The following is a 25,777-nucleotide window of genomic DNA, read 5'->3' as shown; positions in this document are numbered from 1 at the left end:
AAAAGATACACAGTGGGATATTGTTGTATGTCTGAGGAAGTAGAGAACAATGAATAAAATGTTTGAGCAAATTTGCTGACCAAGTAAGTGTCTGGGGGGGGATGTAATCAGTGGTGAGCTATCAGGTGCTCGGCCCGAGCCCTTTGTTAAATTTTTTTCAAAAATGCGAGCCCCCTGTTCTTGTTTATTTTTTTATGTTTTCAAAAAAAAAAAAAAAACCATAATATTTTGAAATATATTAAGCAACAAACTCATACGGTAACCTAACAAAGTGATTTTATTAAATAAAATATTATAGTTACTGTTACTACCATTTTACAAATAAGAATTCACTTTTGGTAATCACATATAAATAAATAGGACTATAAAATAATGCCCCTTGATTGGTAGCATTGATTATCTCTTGAAGTATAAAAAGAAAAGAGAAATATAACGTACTTCAATAGATGATATTTATTTATTCTTTATAGATCGTTTGTCATAAAAACTTCTATCGCAAACAAAAGAAATTTATTATGTTTATAAAAAATGCGGACTATTGCATATGTGCGATTATAAAAGATTTTATTCTTATTATATTTTGATAGTTAAATAATGTTTTTCTTATGTAAGATAAATTAAAACAGATGATTTTGTGCATGTTTAGATCATGAAATATTTGTTTAAAAATGATAGCCCTTACAGGTTGATTGTCACCCTCATACTTTTTGATTGACATTTGTACACAAGCTGTATTAATAAGAGTTTTTGTGTGAAATACGGCTTTTTTTTCCTTTTCCTTTCTTTTTTTTTTTTTTTTTTTTTTTTTTTTGCTCAACAATGCAATCCCTTTAAAATTTCCACAGCTCACCACTGGATGTAATCCTAATTACAGATGTTAAGTATGGGAATAGGAGTACTTAAGGGTCAAATCTGTATAACTGGGAGGCGACCCACCCACAGCACATGTATGCGTCGAGAAATTAAACATACTGTGAGTGGTCGTGTAATTTAGCACGTGCGAAATTAGTGATTTTTATCTGTTCTGTTGTGTTTTTTTCATCAGAAAATTAGAGTATTATAGTGTATTAGCATAGATTTTCATGTTTTTTAAAGTATTTTTATATTTATAACAATTTTATTGTGATATTTATTATGATTTTGTCGGCATGGCACCAACGTGGCGAATAATGGCAGCAAAGACCACATTGTCTGGCAATTTGAATTTGCAGGATATTGTTCAATGCAGTGTATGTGAAATGTATGCACTGAGGAAATTAAAGAGTATGTGAAAGGAAATTGAAACTGGAGAGAGAGAGAGTATGTATTTAGTGTTTTAAAAGTGAGTGTCTGTTAGGCAATGAGAATGCAACAAATACAGATGATAAGATGGAAAATGATGTTAACAATGTTGAACGTGTGGCCATGGAAATAGGGGAGAACAAAATGGATAGCAATAAAAATATAAAGTGTTTAAATGCTATCCTTCATAGGACAAAGTGTGAAACTGAAAACTGCAGAAGCGGCAAGAGTTAAGCATGGCTGAAAAAAGAAAGAACCAGATGATTAAAAAAATTAATAAAGACTGACCGAATAAAGAAGAAAAACAAGTTAAAAAGAAAATTATGTATGGAGACTCAACAATCAAAGGAGTATTTAACAAAAGTATAACAAAATCATGTTTTCTGGAAGCAAAATTCATGACATTAGCCATGCCATCCAAAAGAAAAAAGGTCATTCGAAGAAATGATTGTCTTGGTTGGAACCAATGATTTGAGAGGCAAGAAGTATTCTACGAGGGAGAATGTAAAGGAGTTGTTAGAAGAGGCAAAATTGAAAAGTGAGAAGGTGTAGATTGTAAGTCTCCTACTACACTATGATAGTGGCAAACTGAGGAAGAGGGCAGTGACAGCCAATGAGTCTATACGCAGATTGTGAAAAAGGAATGAGGTAGAATTTGTGGATCTGTGGTATCTGTTTGATGGAAAGAAGGATTTGTGCAATGCAGATGGACTGAATCTGAATGATTTTAGTGTTAAGGTGTCTGGAGAGAGCTTTGTTCACTGAGCATGCTGACACATGCAAATTCAGGTAAACATAAGCAATTAAGGTGGAAGCATGTGAGTGTGAGAATGACAAGTGAGGTATCTAGTCTCTCAAGCAAAAATATTGAATATGGTAATCAATTCAGAAAGTATAGGAGGGATGAGGGGAATAAAGGGATGTTGCTGTTTCCATATACTAATGCCAGAAGTATCAGGAACAAGATGGAGGAGTTTTTGGCATTGTTTAGTGTAACCTCACCAAACATTATAGGCATTAGTGAGACTTGGCTAATAGCAGATGATGTAGTTACAGGAATTGAATGTGAAGAGTATTGTATTTTCTAGGAAGATAGAGAAGATAGGATGGGATGAGGAGTACTGCTGATGATAGCAGATGAATTGCAACGAAAAAGAATAGGAGATAGGTGGGAGGGTTGCTGTTTATTTGAAGCAATCTGGTGTGAGATTAAGAACAATAAGACAAAATATACAGTAGGTTGCTTATATACCTGGCCTATAGCAACACATTGTTGCTATAGGCCAGGGAGTTCCACAGATGATCTGGAAGACAAGCAATGCCAAATTATTACAATGAGTACAGATCGGGTGATTATTATGGGGGACTTCAACTATGGAGAGATAGACTAGAAGGAAAAAAGATCACATGGTAGAAAGGAAATAGAATTTATACACCTGGTGAGGGATAATTACTTAAGACAGCATGTGATGGAGAGGACTAGGGGTGGGAGAGTATTGGACCTGGTCATAGGATCAGAAGAGCTGTCCTTAACCTAGTTCACAACATTGCCTCCAATTGGTTAGTTGAGTTAAAGTTGAAATAGACTCCAAATTCAACTCTAATTGAAGTTGAAATAAACAAGCTTAGTATATCTGAAAGGATGATGTTATAGGCAAGGGAATGCAGAGATTGTGAAATGTTCAGGCAAATTAGTTGGGCATGTAAAAAGAAGGTGATCCTGATGAGAGACTTTAATTACAGGAATACAGATTGGAAGGAGGAGACAGTGAATGGAAACAAGGAGAGCAGGTTTATGGAATTTCTAGAGATAAGTATCCAAAGCAGCATGTGAATGAAGCAACTAGAGGCTTTAATGTTTTGCATTTGGTGATAACTTCACACAGCCGAACAGGGCTTCTGACCTAATGTCCAATCCTCACCTTCTCGTGGTGCACACTGTTGGGTATTATTACTATTATTACTATTATTACAGCAACTCCAGGGAGTCATTAGACTCATCGAGGAAGGCCCCAAATCATATTCATCACAACTATTCGACATTCATACAGTATCTATCATACCTCGCCTTAAACTCATTCACTGTCACAGCATCCACCACAGACTCAGGGAGCGCATTCCACTCATTCACTACTATAAAAGTAAAGAATCCAGCTCTAACACCTTTACTAACCACACTTTTGCCCAGTTTCCATGGATGTCCCCTAGTCCTCCCACAACCAGTCCTGTTCTCAAAAATATCTTCTGAATTAATTTTATAGAAACCCTTCAGTAATTTGAACGTCTCAATCATATCTCCCCTCCTCCGCCTATCAACCAATTTTTGCAACCCGCAAATCCTAAACCTGTTCTCATACGGTTCATTCCACAGACCTGCTATCATCTTGGTCACTTGCCTCTGGATCCTCTCCACCTCCTCCCCATCAAGAAGAAACCTAGGTGACCAAATCTGAGCACAGTAGTCGAGATGAGGTCTTATCAAGGCTCGATACAGAGGAACAATAACCTGCTTGTTTCTGCTTGTCAACGTATTTTTCAGCAACCAAGTGATTTGATGAGATGATTTGGCCACTTTTGCAATGTGTCCCCTAAATTTCAATTCCTTATCCACCAACACTCCTAAATCTCATGCCTCATCAATTTCCTGAAGCATGGTTCCACCAATGCAGTAAACTGCCGCTAATCTTTTCACCCCAAAATGCATAACCATACATTTTGCCACATTAAATTGACATCCATTCTCCTTAACCCAGACTTCCAATCTATCCAAATCATCCTGCAAAATTTTGACGTCATCTGCATTCTCTATTGCCCTACCCAACTTCGCATCATCCACAAACAAATAAACTGTTCCTCTCAGATCCTTTCCTATATCATTTATGAACAAATTAAACAGCAGTGGTCCAAGAACAGATCCTTGTGGCACACCACTAGTCACAGGCCGTCTTGTGGACTCTACTCCTGAGTAAACCACTCTCTGATATCTCTCCGTCAACCACCCTCCTATCCATCTCACCAACCCTATGTCGATTCCCATATGCTGCAATTTACTGATTAGAATTCCATGTGGTATCCTGTCAAAGGCCTTAGCAAGGTCCAGTAGAATCACTGTAAACCCATTACCCTTATCCAGTTCAGCCGTCACTGTGTTATAATACGTGAGCAAGTTACTGAGGCATGACCTACTCTTCACAAAACCATGCTGTCCCCGATACAGTATCCCATTTTCTTCTATCCAATCTTGTATTTTCCTCTTGACTATTTTCTCTAAGACCTTGATAATGATTCCTGTTATGCTGATTGGCCGGTAATTTTCAACATCAGCCTTGGAACCACCTTTGCGCAGTGGAACTATTTTCCCCTCTTTCCACCCCCTTGGGACTGACCCAGTCCTGAGGCTCAAATTAAACAAAATGGTCAAGGGCACTGACAATTCTTTGGCCGCTTCACGTACAACACAAGCTGGTATACCATCCAATCCCACAGATGTATTGACATTGAGGTTCTGTAATAGACTAGTTACCTCTACTTCATTCATCACAATTCCAGTATAAGCTGTTGGTTCTTCCATTCCTGCAAAGTCACCACCTGGATGATATACTCTTGCAAAGTACTCGCTCAGTAATTCCACGATATCGACTGATTCGGTTACCTCCCTACCCTCAGCATTTTTTAAGATCATTCTACCATGAGCATCTTTCCTTTTACTTGCAACATATTGAAAAAACTGTTTGGGATTCTCTTTAGCCTGCGTGGCCAATTTCCTTTCGTAATCTGCTTTTGCTTTTCTTACCACCCTTGTTACCATCCTGGCCTGAGCTTTATACTGTTCCTGCACCTGATGGTCACCCTTCTCCTTAAATTCCCTCCACAATTGTTTCTTTTTTTGCAGCTCAAGCTTAATAGTGTTATTTATCCATTTAACCCCTACTTGATTTATTATTCGAACTCTTGGTATACAGTCAACCATTGTCTCCTGCAAACAGTTCTTAACCACCTCCCATGCACTATCAACATCCAGCCCTTGCAGTTTTACATGCCATGGCATTGAGCCAAGCACACACCTAAGCTTGTCATACTTACCAGCCCGGTAATTCCACATGTACCCTGTTTTAATTGTAAATTCCACTCCTTCAGCCACCTCCCAAGTCATGACCTTATGGTCACTCTCACAAATTGGTGGCAACATGGTCATGTTCGTTACAGCCACATTCTCAGTTGCAATTACTAGGTCCAGCACTCTCTGCCCCCTGGTATTTTCCAATACATGTTGCCGTAGATAGTTGTCCCTTAATAACCGCATAAAGTCCAATTCCTTCCTCCCATGTGCCCTCTCCTCTTTCCAGTCAATGTTATCATAATTGAAATCACCCATAATAATTACCCTCCTTCCACTCATTTCTTCTATTTGCCTATGCATACTATCCCCACCATCCACTCCATCACCCGGTCTATAGCAGCACCCAATTGTATATTTTGTTCTGCTAGATTCTATCTCACACCAAACAGCCTCAAATGTGCTTTTTTCCCCATCCAACTTCTATACTCCTTGGCTGAAGCTCATCAGCTATCATCAATAACACTCCTCCCCCCTTTTTATTCACCCTGTCACTCCTGAACACGCTATACCCGTCGCATTCAATCCCACTAGCTATCATCAACATCAATATCATCAATATCAGGTATCATCAATAACACTCTTCCCCCCTTTTTATTCACCCTATCATTCCTGAACACGCTATACCCGTCGCATTCAATCCCACTATGGTATACAGCATGAAAGAAATTCATGCCGACAAGGGAGTTGCCCGGTTAAACAAAGCCCCCGTAATTTTTGCCAGGGAACCAGGGAAAACAGTGAAAAGTCGGCAAGTGGAACAAATGCTAAAATGCACCCCAACTCAACATCACGAAAGTTCAAGATCAGTACTATCAACATAAGAAGCCTGAATGGCAAAGAAATGGAGCTAGCGGAGCAATTGGATAAGTACCAGATCGACATAATACAGGTGACTGAAACAAAAAAGGCAAAAACTGGTAAGATCTTCATGAGCAATAAATACAAAATGTTATATTCAGGCAATGACAATCAAGGAAAAGAAGGAGTAGCCATAGTAATCAACATTAAATACAAGGCTAATCTTCTTGAATGGCAGGCACTCTCAAGTAGAGTGATGTGGACAAATATCAGAACGGGGAATTGGACAATGAGACTTATTTGTGCCTATGATCCCACAGAAGGTTCTACAAAGGTAGAAGTGGAGGAATTTTTTGAAGCTATAGAGAAAGCAATGACACAAAGAAAAAAGGAAAATTTGGTCCTTGTTGGGGATCTAAGAAGCAGAGTAGGAAATGATTGTAAGACATACAAAAATGTTTTGGAAAATTTGAAGAAAAGAGCAAAACTAATGATAATGGCAAATACCTGTTGGATTTCTGCTCAGGACATGGACTACTAGTTATTACTAACACAATGTTCCAACATAAAAATGCACACAAATTAACATGGAGAGAAGAGACAAGGAATAAGAAAAGTCTCATTGACTATGTTATTGGTGATAGTGATATTTTCTCCCTGGTGCAGGGCACTAGCATGTACAGAGGATTTGAAATTGAAAGTGATCACCATTTAGTATTGAGCAGGATAAAATTGAATTTCATATTGAAAAGAATAACATGTAAGAAAGTTTTAAAGTGAATAAAAGTTGAGCAGCTCTCAGATGTGAACTATAGACTAAACTACACAAACATCATTCAAGAAAAAATGAAAGGGTTTGAGAACAGGATGATTCAGTGGCAAGCCCTGAAGAAAATACTGACTGATTCAGCCAGAGGGTCATGTGATGAGGTTGTCTGTAAGGAGAGAAAAATCAGAACTTCATGGTGGACACAGGAAGTTAAAGAGGCAGTGAAGGAAAAGAAGAAAGCATATCAAAAGTTTCCTGCAAATAAGTCAGTTTGTACTCTTAGAGAATACAGAGACAAATGTAAAAAGCTAAACACTGTGTAAAACTAGCTAAAAAACAGCCATGAGAAGACTTTAGTAAGAAAATAGAAAATAAATATCAAAAAGGTTGCAAAATATTCTGGAGACTGTTGAAAAAGCTCAGAAATGAAGCAAATCATGCTGTAAAAGGAATCAGAGATGATAAAGGTGACATGAAAACAGTAGAAAAAGATATCCTTGAAGTATGGAGTAATTACTTTGAAAAATTGCTAAATTAAACAAGCAGTGATGATAGCACAGTGGTAAAAAAACACTGACCAGGCATGCAGTCAGGAATACATATCTATACTTCAAGTAGAAAAAGCCATCAAAGGATTGAAATGTGGAAAGGCAGCAGGAGTAGATGATATTCGACCAGAAATGCTGAAGTATGGTGGTATAAAAGTCTTACAGTGGCTGCACTGCATAGTTCAGAAGGCCTGGACAGAGAACAAATTCCAGATGATTGGAGTAGAGCTCTCATAGTACCCATATATAAAAAAGGAAATAAAACTGAATGTGAGAATTACAGAGGTATTTCCCTACTGATTGTTCCTGGAAAGATATATGTACACTTGAGAAAAGGTTGAGAAGGATTGTGGAAGAAAAGCTTGGTGAGGAACAAGCAGGATTCAGGCTAAATAGAGGCTGTCAGGATCAGATTTTTACTTTACGACAAATAGTTTTGAAATCATGGGAATATAACAAAGATTGGTATTTAAGTTTTGTAGATCTGGAAAAGGCATATGACAAGGTGCCAAGAGAGAAGCTATTTGAAACGCTACAGTTACTGGTGTCAATGGAGCATTATATCAAGCAATAGTTAGTCTTTATTTGAGTTAGCAGTTATTTGAGTTTATTTAAGTCAGCAGTTAGAATTGAAGGAAGTACTGGAAGATGGTTTAATGTTAATTCGGGTGTCAGAAAAGGATGTACATTGTCCCCTCTGTTATCCATTATCTATATGGATCACATTATGAAGGAAAGTGGTATTAAACCCGATATCAAAATTGGAGATGTTAATCTCAGCTCTTTGCTTTATGCGGATGATGTTATACTTCTAAATAAGTCCACTACAAGTCTGCCAAATTCCTTTACTAAATTGAATAACTCTTGTAATAAATTTGGTATGAAGGTCAGCAATAACAAGACAAAGACAATGAAAATAGGTAGAAGCACTGAAAATATCAATTGCATTGTGAATGGAGAACCTATAGAACAAGTAAAACATTTCAGCTACTTTGGCACGATTTTTAGTGAAGATGGTAAATTAAATATGGAAATAGACAACAGAATCAACAAAGCTGGTATGGTAGGAAGTCAATTGAATAAATTCACAAGGAATGAGAAAGACTTTAATCAAAACAATAAATTACCTGTATACAATACAGTGTTTAAACCAATTATAACCTATGGATCTGAACATTGGGTCAGAAGTAAAAACACTTGACCAAAGACTAGAGACTGCAGATATGAGAGTCCTGAGAAAGATTAGAGGCATGAACAGATGGCATTAATGGCAATATCATATTAAACACGAGGATATTAGGAAAGAACTTGACATTGTGAGCATCCAGGAATGCGTTAGTAGAGTTAATCTCATATGGTATGGTCACTTAAACAGATGAGAGAGGCAAGATTAGCAAAACAAGTGTTCTCTGCCCAGTTGGCAGGAAAAAGACCCATAGGAAGACCAAGATATAGGTGGATTGATACAGTAAAAAGTGCCTTAGAAGACAGAAATATAAGATCTGATAATATTGATGTTTTGACTAGTAACAGACTGATTTGGAGGAAAATTGTAGATAGGAAGTTAGTAATGATGTAAATTTCTCATGTAGTACTATCATATCCTGTACACTTCTTGAGGGTATACGTCAGGAATTTGATGATGATGATAATTCCACAAGTTGTGGTTGTCAATGAAGTGTTGACACTGCCGCTAGTTGGTCAGAGTGATCACTAGGACTTGTCTGGGAAGTGATGAAACAAGAAAAAAGAAACAGACTAACAGATGCAAAGGATATATTGGAATTACTGAACAAGCACTTTATCAGCATATATCATACTGGTGAAAATGATCCATTGCAATATATAGAAGAGAGGCAAGTATTAGGAGAATTGGAAGTGAAAGAAACAGAAGAGTATCAGATGTTGGTTGGGTTAGATGTGAATAAGGCTGTGAGAATGGATGACAGATCACCAATTATTCTTAAGGAATGTGTACTACAGTAGGTTATGCTCTTGACCTAGTAATTTAATGAAAGTCTTACATGGGCAGGGGTTCTAAGGAGTGGAAAGAAAAGGCAAAATAGTACTACTCCACAAGCATAGTTCTAAGACAGAAGTCTCCAACTATAGGCCAGTCTGTATAACTAAGGTTGTGGACAAGGTATTGGAGAGACTGGTAAGGAATTGAATAGAGGATTGGGTTGATGGACATAACTTTCTTTATGATGGTCAGCATAGATTTGTAAAGGAGAGGTCCTGTTTTAGTAATTTACTAGCATTTTATGAAAATGTAACAAGTGTGTTAGAGGCAGCATAAGAGAAGTGGAAATAACCAATTCCATGAGGTCTACAAAGACCAAGAAAGGAGGGTAGCTAAAGAGATATATGAACAGCATTTGGCTAATGAAGCCAAAAAAAGAATCCTAAGCAGTTCTTTTGATATGTAGCCAGCAAAAGAAAGAATAATTATGGAAGGATGACATTGATTCGAGAAAATGGAATAAAGACAGCTGATGCAGAATGTGTGGTGGAGATACTTAATGAGCAGTTCATAAAGATCTTTCAATCTTGTGAATGTGACTCCATGGAGGGATTGAGAACAGTTGATGAAGGGAAGGAGAGACTGACTGTAGGTGAGCAAGAGGTGTAAGAGGAGTTAAGTAAACTAGATGATAATAAGGCTATGGGACTTGATAATATATCACCACGTATTCTGAAAGAATGTGCCAGGGAGTTGACACCTGCCTTGACATATTTTTTTAATATGAGTCTTGCACTCGGTCAAGTTCCTAAGGAGTGGAAGGAGGGCAAGATTGTGCCACTTCGTAAAGGGGGGGTGAGATCAAACTCAAGCATCAAACTATAGGCCTATCTGTGTGTCAGGTGTTGTGGTTAAGTTGTTGGAAAAGCTTGTGAGAACTAGGATCCAGAGTTGGGTTGATAACAATGGTATTATCGCAAAATCCAAGAATATTACTGTGTATCCTTCTGTATCCTTCTCCTCTGTCCAAGGAAGCAGTCACTTTATTGTAATAAGTAAGTAGATTACTAAAACATGACCTCCCTTTAGCAAATCCATGCTGTCCATCAAAGATAATACCACTGTTGTCAACCTAACTCTTGATCATAGTTCTCACAAGCTTCTCCAACAACTTAACCACAACACCTGACACACAGATACGCCTATAATTTGATGTTTGAGTTCAATCACCTCCTTTATGAAGTGGCACAATCTTGCAGTCCTTAAGAACTTGACCTAGTGCAAGACTCATATTAAAAAAATATTTCAAGACAGGTGTAAACTCCCTGACACATTCCTTCAGAATTCTCGTGGAAGTACGAGATCGACACATCAAAAACTTTGAAAATTTAAAAAAGAACTCGATCTCGAAACTACAACTTCCTACCGAAACGGTAATCAACCTGTCGTCATTTAGCGTAAAACCTGAAGCACTCGACGCCCTCACACATGGCCACAACTTTGCCATCATGCTCAGAAGAATACCTGCTGAAGATATTATGATAAGAATTGAATGCAGGATACGACACCTTCCAAACCACGTCGCCAACGATATTAGACTGGATGTAGCTTGTGTTCTGACCAAAGCTAAACCACCAAAAGCCAACATGCCCAGTAAGGAAATTAAATCTCTACTGGAATTAAAGAAAAACAAGAAAATAATAATCACCAAAGCTGATAAAGGGAACACCACAGTATTGCTTAACCAAAAGGATTACACAGGTAAGCTGAAAGCTTTATTGTTAGATCGGGCTACTTACCTCCCTATCGAGTACAATCCCACCAACTCACAAATTAGAAAACTCCACAGGCTCCTTAAGAAGGTCACTTCTTGGCCTGTGGAAATCACTAACACAAATTAAAACCATTTAACTCCATCCCCCTCCCCCCCGTATTTATGGACTCCCAAGAATACATAAGGAAAATGTGCCATTACATCCCATAGTGGATGGCATTGATTCCCCCAAATACAAACTAGCTAAGCATTTGGCCAAAGCTCTCTCACACTATACTGGCAACACACCTTCACACATAAAAAACTCAGCCCACTTCAAAGCCAGCATAGAAAATCTTACACTCAAACACACTGACATAATGGTCAGTTTTGATGTCTCCTCCTTATTCACAAATGTCCCACTCAAAGAATCCTTAGAGCTAATCCAAGCTAAATTTCCTCCCGATATCACAGCTCTTTTTCAGTTCACAATGAACTCAGGCTATTTTGTTTGGCAAGGAAAATTCTACAAACAAATAGAGGGGACAGCCATGGGTTCTCCACTCTCCCCACCCTTGGCCAACTTTTACATGGAGACTTTTAAAAAGAAAGCCTTAAACTCTGCCCCACAAAAACCAACCATTTGGCTTCGCTATGTTGATGATGTGTTAGCTATTTGGCCTCATGGCTCCGATGCACTCCTCTCCTTCCTAACACACATAAACAACCAACACCCCAGAATGAAATTCACCCTGGAAGAGGGAAAAAACTGCCTTCCTTCCTTAGACACACTAGTCATCCGTCAGCCTGATGGAACCTTGGTTTTCTCAGTCTATAGAAAACCCACCCATACAGGCAGATACATTCACCAACAATCCCACCACTCATCCTCGCAACAATATGGAGTCATTAAGACACTACACAACAGGGCTAAACTTATCTGTTCAAATGACAATGCTCTAACCACAGAACTAAACCACATTCTCAACACTTTGTGAAAAAAAAAAATCCAAAAAATATTGAAACCAGTAAACTACACCCCTCCCTCCTCCCCACAACAAGGATTACTCTAAATCCATCAATATACCCTATATCCGAGGCAACTCGGAAAAAATTACAAAAATCCTAAAAAAACATGACTTAACTTCTTGTTACAGACCATATAAAAAATTGGCATCCCTTATCTGCTCTACTAAAGACCAACCTCCACCCCCCCCCCCCTAGACCTACCTGGTGTATACTAGGTCCCTTGCAGCTGTAAGATTTGGCCTACTTTGGCCAAACAGGCAGGACAGCCAATATCAGAATTTCAGAATATAAGGACTACATCCGGTTTCACCAATACAGCCACTCTGGTCTTGCTGACCATGCGTTGGATACCTGCCATAGAATACGGCGGAAGAAAGCCACGATAGTACACCGTAGTAAATACAAGTATGAAAGGCTTTTCATGGAATCAGCTTCAGCCCAATCGCCCAGAATACCAACATTGCCTGCTAGGGGGCACTTTCAGGAATTTAGGAGAAATAATAGCTTCCTGCTTCTTCCTCATTTACTGTTTGTTGTGCCTGCATGCACGTGTCTTGTTCTTAAGTTTCTTGAAAATGGCAACGTGATGTTGCCGAAATATTGAAGGATATTAAAATTTATTTTAATGTATATCCTAGTTGACGTTGTAATTTCCTTAAATTACTTAGTAAAAAATTCCTTCAGAATACATGGTGATATATTATCAAGTCCCACATCCTTATTAACATCTAGTTTGCTCAACTCACCATACACCTCTTGCTCACTTACAGTGAGTCTCTCCTCCCCATCATCAACTTCTCTCAATCACTCCATGAATTCACATTCACAAGACTGAAAGACCTTTATGAACAACAGCTATCTTTATACGATTTTCCCCAATCAATGTCATCCTTCCATAATCATTCTTTTTTTTTTTGTTGGCTACATATCATAAAAAACTCCTTAGGATTCTTTTTGGCTTCGTTAGCTAACTGCTGCTCATACCTCACTTTTGCTACCCTTACCAACCAGGTCACCTGCTTTGCCTGGTCTTTGTAATCCTCATAGGATTGGTTATTACCACTTCTCATATGTTGCCTCCATAATGTCCATTTTCTCTGCATTTCATGCTTAATCTCTTCATTCATCCATTTCACACCTACCCTATTTAACTTTTTGACCCTTTGAATACATTTATTATTATTATTATTATTCAGGCCTCCATGGAGTCTAGAGCCTCATCGCGGGAGGTCCTTCTTAGGAAACCGTTAGAGGGCTACATGGTCTGTAGTGTTTTCAGAGAGCTCCCGAAAGCTAAGTATAATTTTGAGTGAAAATTAGAATATAGGTTTAAATCATAACGTAATATTGTCTAATTTTGGTAGCTTGTTGTGGCTGTGTGATTTTGGTGTGAATTCCGTTTTATTTAATTTAGTATTTTAATGATACGTTTCATAGTTTAGCACATGGCGGCAATGCGACGTAAGATAATGGCATCCAAAAATACAGCGCCTTTGTTCAAAAACTGTAATGTGAAAGAGTTTGTCCAATGTGATGTGTATGGGATGTATGCATTCCCGAATGAGGCTGGAGTTTGGATTGAAAGTGATAGTGGTGGGAGAATGTGCAGAAAGTGTAAGCAAAGTGAGGAGTTGACGTATGTGTCAGGTTGTGAGACAGTTATGGTTGAAGAAAGACAGAATGTGAGTGAAAATAGTGGCTTGATAGGGAATTGCAATGTACAAGATGGCAATAAGAGTGGTGATCAAAGAAAGTGTGTAAGCAACTATACAGAGAGAGAGAAAATGGTTTAAATGATAAAAAAAATGAGGAATTATTTGTAGGAAGTGAGATCGCTAGGTTGTGCGCAGTGATACAAAATGCGCAGCGGCAATTAGAGGACCTGCAAAACTCTTTCCAGAGTGATTCAGCTAAAGTAAATAAACAAGTGTTTGAAAGGAAAAATAAGCGTAAGAGTGGGAGAGTTTCTGAAATGAAGAAAAGAGTGTTGTATGGTGACTCGCCATTAAGAGGAGTGATAGATGGGAGTTTAACTAAATCGTACTTACCGGGTGCGAAATTTAAGGATGTAAGTGAGAGTATTACAGTGCAAAAACAGAGGGTGAAAGAGCTGATAGTTGTGCGGGTACGAATGAATTGAAAGGAGATAAATGTTATGAGAGAGGACTTGAAAGTATTATTAAAGGTAGCGAAAGAAAAGAGTGGCAGAGTTAGAATGGTGAGTCTGTTGCTGCAGTATGACAGAAAGGAGTTTGGAAGGAGGGCCATAATCGCAAATGACATTATGCACAGGTTATGCAGATGGTGTTGTGTGGAATTCGTGGACGTGTGGAATGAGTTTGAGGAGTAAAAGGATTTATACAAGATGGGTGGCCTGCATTTGAATGGATTTGGTGTGCAGAGACTAGAAAAAGTGTTGCTGAATGAAGTGAAAATGGATGTGCAGACCAGGGAAACTAGAACTACCAAGGAAGGGGGGGGGAGTGGATATGAGGACATCAGTGAGACAGTTGAGTGTAAGAATGTATATAATGTACTAAGGACAAAAAATTGGAATGGGATAGTTAGAATATCGCATCAAGATAGGGGTGGTACAAAGGGATGACTGCATTTCATGTATACTAATGCCAGGAGTATTAGGATCAAGAAGGAAGAATTTTTGGTCTTGATTGGCTCTTCCTGGCCACAGGTTATTGGCATTAGTGAAACATGGCTGACGGAAGATGATATAGTTAGTGGGATAGAATGTGTAGGTTATAGTGTGTTTAGGAGAGACAGAGAGAATAAAATGGGGGGGGGGGTTATTGATGATAGCTGATGAACTGCAGCCAAGGAGAATTGAAGTTGTATCTCAGGATAGTGAAAAGAGCTCATTTGAGGGCTATTTGGTGTGAGATTGAGACTGGCAGAATAAAATATACAGTTGGGTGCTGCTATAGACCAGGTGATGGAATAGATGGTGGAGATAGTATGCATAAACAAATTGATGAAATGAGTGGAAGGAGGGTAATTATTATGGGGGATTTCAACTATGGTAACATTGATTAGAAGGAGGAAGGACACATGTGAGAAAGGAAATGGATTTTATTCAATTATTAAGGGATAATTATCTGAGACAGCATGTAACTGAAAATACTAGGGGTGTGAGAGTGCTTGACCTGGTAATAGCATCTGAGAATTCCACTGTAATGAATATGACCATGTTGTCACCTATTGGTGAGAGTGATCATAAGGTCTTGACCTGGGAGGTGGCTAAAGGTGTGGAATTTTTGATTAAGACAGGGTATATGTGGAATTACCGTGCTGGCAAGTATGACAAGCCTAGGAGATTGCTTGGATCAGTGCCATGGCATGTACAACTGCAAGGACTGGACGTCGATAGAGCATAGTGGTCAAGGAGCATTTACAAGGTCATGGCTGATTGTATACCTATGGTTCAAATAGTAAAACAAGTAGGGATTAAATGGATGAATAACACCATTAAGCTTGAGCTGTAAAAAAAGAAACAACTGTGGAGGGAATTTAAAGAAAGAGGTGACCCGCAGGCACACGAACGGTATAAAGTGCAGGCCAGAAGAGTAACGAGTGTGGTAAAAAAAAGCAAAAGCGGATTATGAAAGGAAACTAGCTATGCAAGCTAAAGAGAATCCCAAACAGTTCTTTCAATATGCTGTAAGCAAGAAAAAAATTGTACACGGCAAAATGATTTTAAGGAATGGCAATGGTAAGGAGGTCACTGAATCAGTCGTGTTATAGTGGAGTTACTGAGTGACCACTTTTAAAAAGTATATCATCCAGGTGGTGACATTGAAAAAATGAAAGAACCATTAGTTTATATGGGAATTGTGATGAATGATGTGGAGATGAATAGCCTATTACAGAAATTTTATGTGAATACATCTGTGGGATTGGATGGTATACCGGCACGGGTCTCGTGTGAAGCAGCTAAAGAATTACCAGTGCCCTTGACCATGTTGTTTAATCTGAGTCTCAGGTCTGGTTTAGTCCCGAAGGTGTGGAAAGAGGGGAAAATAGCTCCACTGCATAAAGGAGGATCCAAGACTACGGTTGCAAATTACCGACCGATCAGCATATCAGGAGTCGTTATCAAGGTCTTGGAGAAAGTAGTCAAGCGAAAAATACAGGAATGGATTGATGAAAATGAGATACTGTATGGGGGACAGCATGGCTTTGTGAAGGGTAGTTCATGCCTCAGTAACTTGCTCAAGTTTTATAACAAGGTGACGGCTGAACTGGATAAGGGTAATGGGTTTACAGTGATACTGCTGGACTTGGCAAAGGCATTTGACAGGATACCACATGGAATTATAATCCATAAACTACAACATATGGGAATGGATATAGGGTTGGTGAGATGGATAGGTGGGTGGTTCATGGAGAGATATCAAAGAGTAATTTATTCAGGAGTAGAGTTACAAAAGACGGCCTGTGACTAGTGGTGTGCCGCAGGGTTCTGTTCTTGGACCACTGCTGTTTAACTTGTTCATTAACGATATAGGGAAGGATCTAAGTGGAACAGTTCATTTGTTCGCTGATGATGCAAAGTTGGGGAGGGCAATAGTGAATGCAGAAGATGTCAAAGTCTTGCAGGATGACTTAGATAGATTGGAGTTCTGGGCTAAGGAGAATGGATGTCAATTGAATATGGCAAAATGTAAGGTTATGAATTTTGGGGTGAAAAGATTAGCAGCAGTATATCACATTGGTGGAACCGTACTCCAGGAGATTGATGAGACCAGGGATTTGGGTGTGTTGGTGGAGAGGAAGTTGAAGTTTAGGGGGCACATTGCAAAAGTGGCTAAATCAGCTCATCAAATCACTTGGTTGTTGATAAATACATTGACGAGCAGAGACAAGAGTTATTGTACTACCTCTGTACTGAGCCTTAATAAGACCTCATCTCGACTACTGTGCCCAGATTTGGTCACCTAGGTTCCTTCTTGATGGGGAGGAGGTGGAGAGGATCCAGAGGCAAGTGACCAAGATAATAGCAGGTCTATGGAATGAACCATATGAGAACAGATTGAAGATTTGTGGGTTGCAGAAATTAGTTGATAGGCAGAAAAGGGGAGATATGATTGAGACATTCAAATTGCTAAAGGGTTTCTACAGGATAAATTCAGAGGATATTTTTGAGATCAGGACTGGTGGTGGGAGAACTAGGGGACACCTATGGAAGCTGGGCAAGATTGTGGTTAGCAGTGGTGTTAGAGCTGGGTTCTTTACTTTTAGAGTGGTAAATGAGTGGAATAAGATGCCAGAGTCTGTTGTGGGTGCTATGACAGTGAGTGAGTTCAAGGCAAGGTATGATAGATACTGTGAGAATGTCATATAGTTGTGTGGACATGATGTTCAGGGCCTCCCTCGATGAGTCTAAGGACTCCCTGGAGTTGCCCATAATAATAATAATAATAAACAGAAAGTCTATCATACCACTTCTTGAACTCATTGACCGTTCTTGCTCTCACCACTTTCTCAGGCAATGCATTCCAAGGTTCAACTGCCCTCCATGCAAAGAAACCCCACCTCATCCTCTTGCTCTCAGCTTCCTTTCTTACCTTCAGGGATGGCCCTTTGTCATCGCTCCTTCCCACTGTTCTACCAAGCAAAAGAACTCCCCAATGTCCACCTTGTAACTGCCTCTCAACTGTTTGAAAGTCTCGATCATATCACCTCTCCTTCTTCTATCTACCAAACTCTACAGCCCACATTCCCTCAGCTGACCCTCACAACTAACATTGTACAGTCCTGAAACTATCCTTGTTATCCACTTCTGTACTCTTTCCACAGTTAATTTATCCCCTTCAAATCCTGGGGACCAAATTTGAGAACAATAGTCTAAGTGTGGTTTGATCAGGGTCTTAAACAACGGAATGATAACTCTTTTATCTCTGCAGTGTCAGAGTTCTTCTCAGTATTGCAGCAATCCTCTGGGCTACCTTAACCACCTTTGCAATATGCTCCCTGAATTTCAGTTTTCTATCAATCATCACCCAGAGATCTCCCCCCACTTCCTCCAGTAGAGCTCCTCCAATTGAGTATGCAGTATCCCATCGATGTATCCCAAACTTCAAGATTTTACATGTTGCTGCATTAAACCGACACCCCCCTTTCATTTGCCGAACTGTCTAGTTTATACAAATCCTGTTGCAGAGCTGCCACATCCGGACTATTATTGATAACCCTTACGAGCTTTGCATCATCCAAAAACAACTGAATATCCCCTTGCAATGCATTGAAAATGTCATTAATATAAAGGTTGAACAATGCAGGTCCCAGTACTGAGCCCTGTGGAATCCCACTTGTAATCTTCTGCTTCCTCTGCCCCACCATACACAACTCTCTAATACCTATCAGACAGCCAATCCTGAATCCAGTTGACTAACCCAACATTTAAACCCATGTCCTGCAACTTAACTATCAGGTTATCATGTGGCATCCTGACAAATGCCTTTGCAAAATTCAACAAATGGAAGTATATGCCTTTCCCTCATTAACTGCTCTTGTCACTTTATTATAAAAGGCAATCATATTACTAAAGCATAAGAGTCCCCTAACAAATCCATGTTGATTCTCCAGATAACATCACCCTCATCTGCCGAACACTGTATATTGTCCCTCACTAATTTCTCTAAGACCTATACTTAGACACTTCTAGTTTGCTACCACCTTTGTGCAATGGCACCATCTTACGTTCCTTCCATTCTTTGGGTACCTTTCCCGCAGCCAGACTTTTATTGAAGAGCCAGGTCAATGGAGCTGTCAGTTGTTTAGCACATTCTCTCAAAACCCATTGTGAAATACCATCCAGTCACATAGGTTTACTGACATTCAATTTAGACATTGTTTCTACTAAATAGTTCTTGAAAATCCCTCAAGCTGAATTGATCTCTTTTCCAGCTAACTCCTCATTCCATGCTACACCCACAAGCTGTCTCCTGAGCTCTTAATAATCACCTCCCTTGTAGTTCCACATATACCCTTTTCTCACAGAGGTCCTCATTAAGTAGACAAAAGCAATGGGAAGACTTTGGTAAGAACATACAAGATAAATATTAGCAAAGTGGCATAATATTCTGGAGGCTATTGTATACTTACAAATGAGGGAAAGAGTACAGTAAAAGGAATCAGGGATGACAAATGTGTCATGAAAAACAGAACATAATGATATTCTAGATGTCTGGGATAATTACTTTGAAAGAATGCTCAGTGAAACAAGCAGTGTCAGCATAATGATAGGAACCACTCAACAGGAACGCAGTCAGGAATACATATCCATACTTGAAGAAGAAAAAGCTATCAAAAACTTAAAATGTAGAAAAGGCAGCTGGAGTAGATGAAATTCAACCAGAAATTCTCAAGTATGGAGGTATAAACGTTTTACACTGCCTGCAATCCATAATTCAGAAGGCCGGGTCAGAGGGTCGAATTCCAGATGATTAGAGCAGAGTTCTCGTAGTACCCATTTATAAAAAAGGAAAATAAAATTATAGAGATAATTCCCTACTCAGTGTTGCTGGTAAGATTTATGTAAGTATACTTGAAAAATGGCTAAGAACAATTGTCGAAGGGAAGCTTGGTGAAGAACAAGCTAAATTCAAGCCGAACAGAGGTTGTCAGGATCAGATTTTCACTTTAAGGCAACTAGTTAAGAAATCTTGGAATATAACAAGACTTTTTACTTTCGTAGATCTGAAAGATTATCACATGGTGTCAAGCAGAAAGCAATTCAAAACTCTACACTTATATGGTGTAAATGGTACATTATATCAAGCATATACAGTTGTATAATTAAACTGTATGCCAGCAGTTAGAATTCAGAGAGTTACAAGAAGATGGTTTGATGTTAATCAGGTGTGTGACAAGGGTGCACATTATCAGCACTATTATTATCTATATCAGGCCTGCACAACATGCAGCCCACAATGCTATTTATTTGGGCCCGTCTGCCTGATTGAATTATTTAATCATGTGGGGGAATATGAAAGTAGATTTTTTCCTAGTGTTGAATTAAATTTTTACTAAGATTCTGCATGTTTACATTCATGCGATTAATATCACAATCATGTTTCTTTCAACTCGACAATAAATTGCATTTGGAGTTATTCCCAATGTCGTATTTAATAACAAATTATTACAATCACTTCGAGGTTTTGTTAGCACTAGTGTCGCTGCTGGGAAATTCAAAGTTACATCTCCATGATAACGACTTGATGGCTACGAACGAGAACGAATCGCATTACACAAAGTTGGCAGTGCCTTGACTGGCTTTGGCAGTGTAGTGGTTGGTTGTAGCTGGAGCAATACATTGCATAACTGTTATCATAACCTGCATTATTGTGAGTTTTTCATTATTAGTTTTTTGTAATTAATATTGTCAATCTCGACACAATGAGCTTAAGTAAAAAGCATAAAATAGATTCGGAACATAGAGCATTTAACCCTGAGTGGACAAACAAATATTTTTTACGTTGTTTAAGGACAAAATAGTGTGCATTGTTTGCCAGGAAACTATCACTGTGCCAAAAGAGTACAATCTCAGAACGTCATTTGAATCGAAACATCCTAACCTTGCAAGTTGGATGCAAGTGAAAAGCAAATAAAAGCAGCAAAGTTATTGAAAGTCCTTAGTGGTGGGCAAGAAGCCTTTAAAAGAGTACAATCTCAGAACGTCATTTGAATCAAAACATCCTAACCTTGCAAGTTGGATGCAAGTGAAAAGCAAATAAAAGCAGCAAAGTTATTGAAAGTCCTTAGTGGTGGGCAAGAAGCCTTTAAAAGAGTGACATCTGCAAATGAAGTCGCCACAAAGGTAAGCTTAAAAATATCACAAGAAATAGTTTGTGCTGGCAAATCATTTACTGAGGGAGAGTTGATAAAAAAGTATCTGATGATTGCCGTTTCTGAATTGTGTCCTCATAAGAAAAATAATTTTGAAAACATCAGTTTGTCCCATATGACTGTTCAGCGCAGGATTGCTGATATTGCCGAGGATCTTAAAGATAACCTACAAAAATACTGAATTTGTCTATTATTCACTTGCTATGGATGAAAATACTGATTTGAAAGATACTGCACAGCTTTTTAATATATGTAAGAGGCGTTAATAAGAATTTTGAGGTGACAGAGGAGCTTGCTGGTCTGTGTTCAATGAAAGGAAGAACAACAGGAAAGGAGATCGCAGAAAATGTAAAGATGTGTGTAACCGAAAAACTATCCTTAAATTTCAAGAATTTAGTAGCAGTTTGTGTGGAAAAAATGTTTGTGCTGTAACATTTATTGAACGGTATGCAGGTAAACCATTGACAAAATTTCACTGCCTAATTCATCAGCAGGTGTTATGTTCAAAGGTTTTGCAGTTTGATCATGTGGTTAAAGTAGTATATGCTCTGGTCAACTATATTCGAGCTCAGGGTTTGAAACACAGAATGTTTCAGGCGCTTCTAGAATAAAATGATGCCGAGTACGGGGATCTACCATACCACACTGATGTATGTTGGTTGAGCTGCGGTAAAGTTTTGTCATGCGTTGTCACTCTAAACAATGAACTAGCTGAATTTTTGGAATCTCAAGAAGATATGGAAAAATTCCCAGAAATAATGGATGAAGAATGTAGTCAAGATTTATTTTTCTTGTGTGACATTTTGGGTCACTTGAATGACCTTAACTTACAGCTTCAAGGAAAAAATAAGTTTGTTTTTCAGTTAATGTCTCTTATAAAGGCATCCAAAATGAAATTAAGTTTGTTTGAAAATCAACTTGCTAAAGGGGATATGTCACATTTCTTAACTTGTCGACAGAATACTCCATCAGAATATCATTCAATGCTGGGTGTAAAATATAAGAAGCACATATCACTTCTAAGTGAGGAGTTTCAGAAAAGAATGCCATTGAGTAATGAAGACAAAGTCCACATAAAAGTAATTGAGGATCCATTTTCTGTTGAAGCAGGAAATTACCTGTCGAACTCCAGATGGAAGTTATTGATCTCCAGTGTTCTGAAAACTATCGGGTCAAGCACAGCGAGAGTACTTTACAAGAGTTTTATTCTATTCTGTATCAGGATAAATTTAAAAGTTTGTTGGATACTGCCTACCAGGTATTTTGTATGTTTGGGAGCACATATACTTGTGAACAAACATTTTCGGTCATGAACTTGAACAAAACCAAACAGCATTCATCTTTAAGTGATATCAATTTAGAGTCCTTATTAAGAACAGCCATTCAATCATGACATCAAACTTTGATAAAATAGTGGCAACAAAGAAATGCAATGTGTCACATTGTGACATTCTGAATGTCACAATGTGACATTCAGTCACTGATATTTCACTGAGAATAAGTGTGATATTCTCAATATAATTATTAGTAAACTGTGTATTTATGTTTAAGTGGTTTTTATTGAGAAATTTTGCAGCTATATCTGTTTGTAAATAATTTTGATTATAATTTTAATTGTAACTCTCTAAAAAATTTAAATATGCATATTAATTAGTATTTACTGTAAACCTACTAACAAATTTACTTAAGTTTAGTTGCAGTGGACTAGTCCAAGATTCTAGGTCCGAAGTGATCTGGCCCTTGGTCAAGTGGTCCAAGATGGGTTTGGCCTTCAAAGACAATTAAGTTGTGCAGGCCTGATCTATATCATTAACTTTATGTGAGAAAGTGGTATTAAAGGGAGGACACAGCCAGGAGAGACTAAAGAGATGGTTGTCAATGAAGAAGTGAGCACCATGAGTATAGAGAATGAGAGAACAGGTGTGCAAGACAGACAGGGAAACAGGAAGGCTCAGGGTGGACAGAGGAACACATCATGAGAAAGTTAGATGCTCCAAAAGGATGTGAATGCATGTATAGACAAAAAGGGAAGGGATGACCTGGGATCAAGGAAAATCAGTTGGATCTGAAGATGAATAAAGAGAAAAAGAAATGGCTTGAGTTAAGCATTGAGAAGTCACATCAAATTAGTAGTGACAGTGAAACTAGCTATAGATCCAGGAATAAGCTGCTGTGTTTGTATACAAATGCTAGAAGAGCAAGAAATAAGGAAAATGAAATGGTTGCATTAATTGAGTCTGTTCACCCAAAAATTGTTGGAATAAGTGAGACATGGTTGGATGATGACGACATCATAACTGGAATAGAGATGGAAGGGTATGATGTGTTTTGTGAGGATAGAAAGGGTAAAAAGGGAGGGGAGTGTTATTGATGATAGATAAAGAATTAAGTCCATACAAAGTAGACAAGAGGGAAATAGTGCCAATGGTTTGAGGCAGTATGGTGTGAGATAGAGGTGAATAGAATGAAATACTTAGTTGGTAGACTGTTCTACCTGTTATAGACCTGATAATGTGGATGGTATTGACTATGAAATGTATTATCAAATTAAACAAGCAAATAAGAAAAGAGCGATTATCATGGGTGATTTTAATTATGACAATATAGACTGGGATAATGAGATAGAAATTGGAAGTAAAGAAAATGAGTTTCTTGAGTTTTTGAGGGACAACTTCCTCAGGCAGTTTGTAACAGAAGGCACAAGGATTGAGGGTCTTGGATTTGATCATCTGATCAGATGAAGTAATTATAAATTGATATGTCAAATCACACTCCAATTAGTGAGAGTAACCATGAATTGATTACCTGGGTGGTTGTCAGCAGTGTTAGGGCCTCTGTAAGAAAAGGGTATATGTGAAACTACAAGGCTGGTGATTACAAAGAGTTCAGGAGATAGCATGCAGGTGTAGCATGGAATGAGGAGTTAGCTAGAAAAGAGATCAATGCAGCTTGGAGGATATTCAAGAACTATCTAGTAAAAGCAATGTCTAAATGTATTCCAAGGATCAGAAGGTTAAATAAAGTAGGTGTGAAATGGATGAATGAATAAAATAACCACTCGATACAGAGATAAAAAGGCATTATGGAAGCAGCATTAGAAAATTGGTAATAACCAATTCCATGAGGATTACAAAGACCAGGCAAGGATGGTGAGGGTTACTTAGTTGGTAAGGATAGCAAAAGTGAAGCAGGTCCAGCAGTTAGCTAATGAAGTCAAAAAGAATCCTGCGGAGTTCTTTCGATATGAAGCCAGCAAAAAAAAAAAAACAATGATTATGGAAAGATGACATTGATTGGAGAAATGATATAAGGACAACTACTGCGGAAGATATAGTGAAAATAATTAATGAGCATTTCAAGTGAGAATTGAGCAAACTTGATGTAATAAGACTGCAGGACTTGATAATATATCACCACGTATTCTGAAGGAAGGTGCCAGGGAGTTGACATCTGCCTTGATATTTTTTTTTAATGAGTCTTTCACTGGGTCAAGTTCCTAAGGAGTGGAAGGAGGGAAAGATTGTGTCACTCATAAGGGAGGTGATAGAACTCAACCATCAAATTATAGGCCTATCTGTCAGGTTTTGTAGTTAAGTTGTTGGAGAAGATTGTGAGAATATACCATTGTTGTCAACCCAGAATTGGGTTGACAACAATGGTATTATCTTTGATGGACAGCATGGATTTGCTAAAGGGAGGTCACGCTTAATAATAATCTACTTACTTACTTATTACAATAAGGTGACAACTTCCTTGGACAGAGGAGAGGGATACACAGTAATATATTTAGATTTTGCAAAGGCTTTTGATAGATTACTGCATGATAAGTTGATAGTCAAACTAGAACTGATGCAGTTGGATATTAGATTAGTGCATTGGCTATCTGGTAGGTATTAGCAACTTGTGTATATGGGGGAGCAATATCCAGAAAAATGAAAGTCACTGGTGGAGTGTCTCAGGGGGTCTGTTTCAGGGCCACTACTGTTTAACTTCTATGTTAATGATATTTGCAAAGATTTGGATGGGGATATTCATTTGTTTACAGATGATGCAAAGTCGGGACAAACTATGAAGAGTAGAGACAAAGACTTGAATAAATTGAGTGAACAGGCACAGAAATGGGGATGCATGTTCAATGTCCCAAAATGTAAGATTTTAAAATTTGGGAAACAAAGCTGTGTTAGGGTTTATGCTTGGTTGGAATATATTGTTGGAGCTGGAGGAAATAATGAATCTTGGGGTGATATTGAATAAGGATCAGAAATTTAAGGGACACACTGCCAAAGTTGTGAGAACAACACAAAGAATTCTCGGAATGATGCAGAGGACACTGACTTGTAGGGAGATTCTTGTTCCATTGTATAATGCTTTGATTAGGCCAGACATGGACTACTGTACCCAGATTTGGTCATCTGGTTTTCAAAAGGATAAAGAGATGTTGGAAAGGGTCCAGAGGTGACTGACTAAGGTAGTTTCTGACCTCTGGAATGTCGAATATGAGGAAAGATTGAGAAGATGCAATTTGCAGAGTCTGGTGGACAGGAGGAAGAGGGGAGACAAGGAGTTGCTGTAGGATCAATGCTGGAGAAGTTCTACAGAAAACAGTGGGAGATCAGGGAAGAACCAGAGGTCATCCCTGGAAGCTGTATGAGTA

General features: G+C 38.4%; 1 protein-coding gene across 1 annotated transcript in view; it reads right to left on the bottom strand.

Annotated features, from left to right (window-relative positions):
• LOC150092517 (cytochrome P450 3A8-like) overlaps positions 1-25,777 on the bottom strand; it is a 221,061-nt gene that overhangs the window by 39,892 nt on the left and 155,392 nt on the right. The window lies entirely within an intron of this gene.

This window comes from Typopeltis vanoorti, chromosome 25 (assembly GCF_054136105.1).
Source record: "Typopeltis vanoorti isolate ZY-2024b chromosome 25, IOZ_Tvanoo_1.0, whole genome shotgun sequence".
Classification (NCBI taxonomy): domain Eukaryota; kingdom Metazoa; phylum Arthropoda; class Arachnida; order Uropygi; family Thelyphonidae; genus Typopeltis; species Typopeltis vanoorti.
The sequence above is the reverse complement of the archived record's forward strand: the minus strand, read 5'-3'. Positions and strand labels throughout refer to the sequence as shown.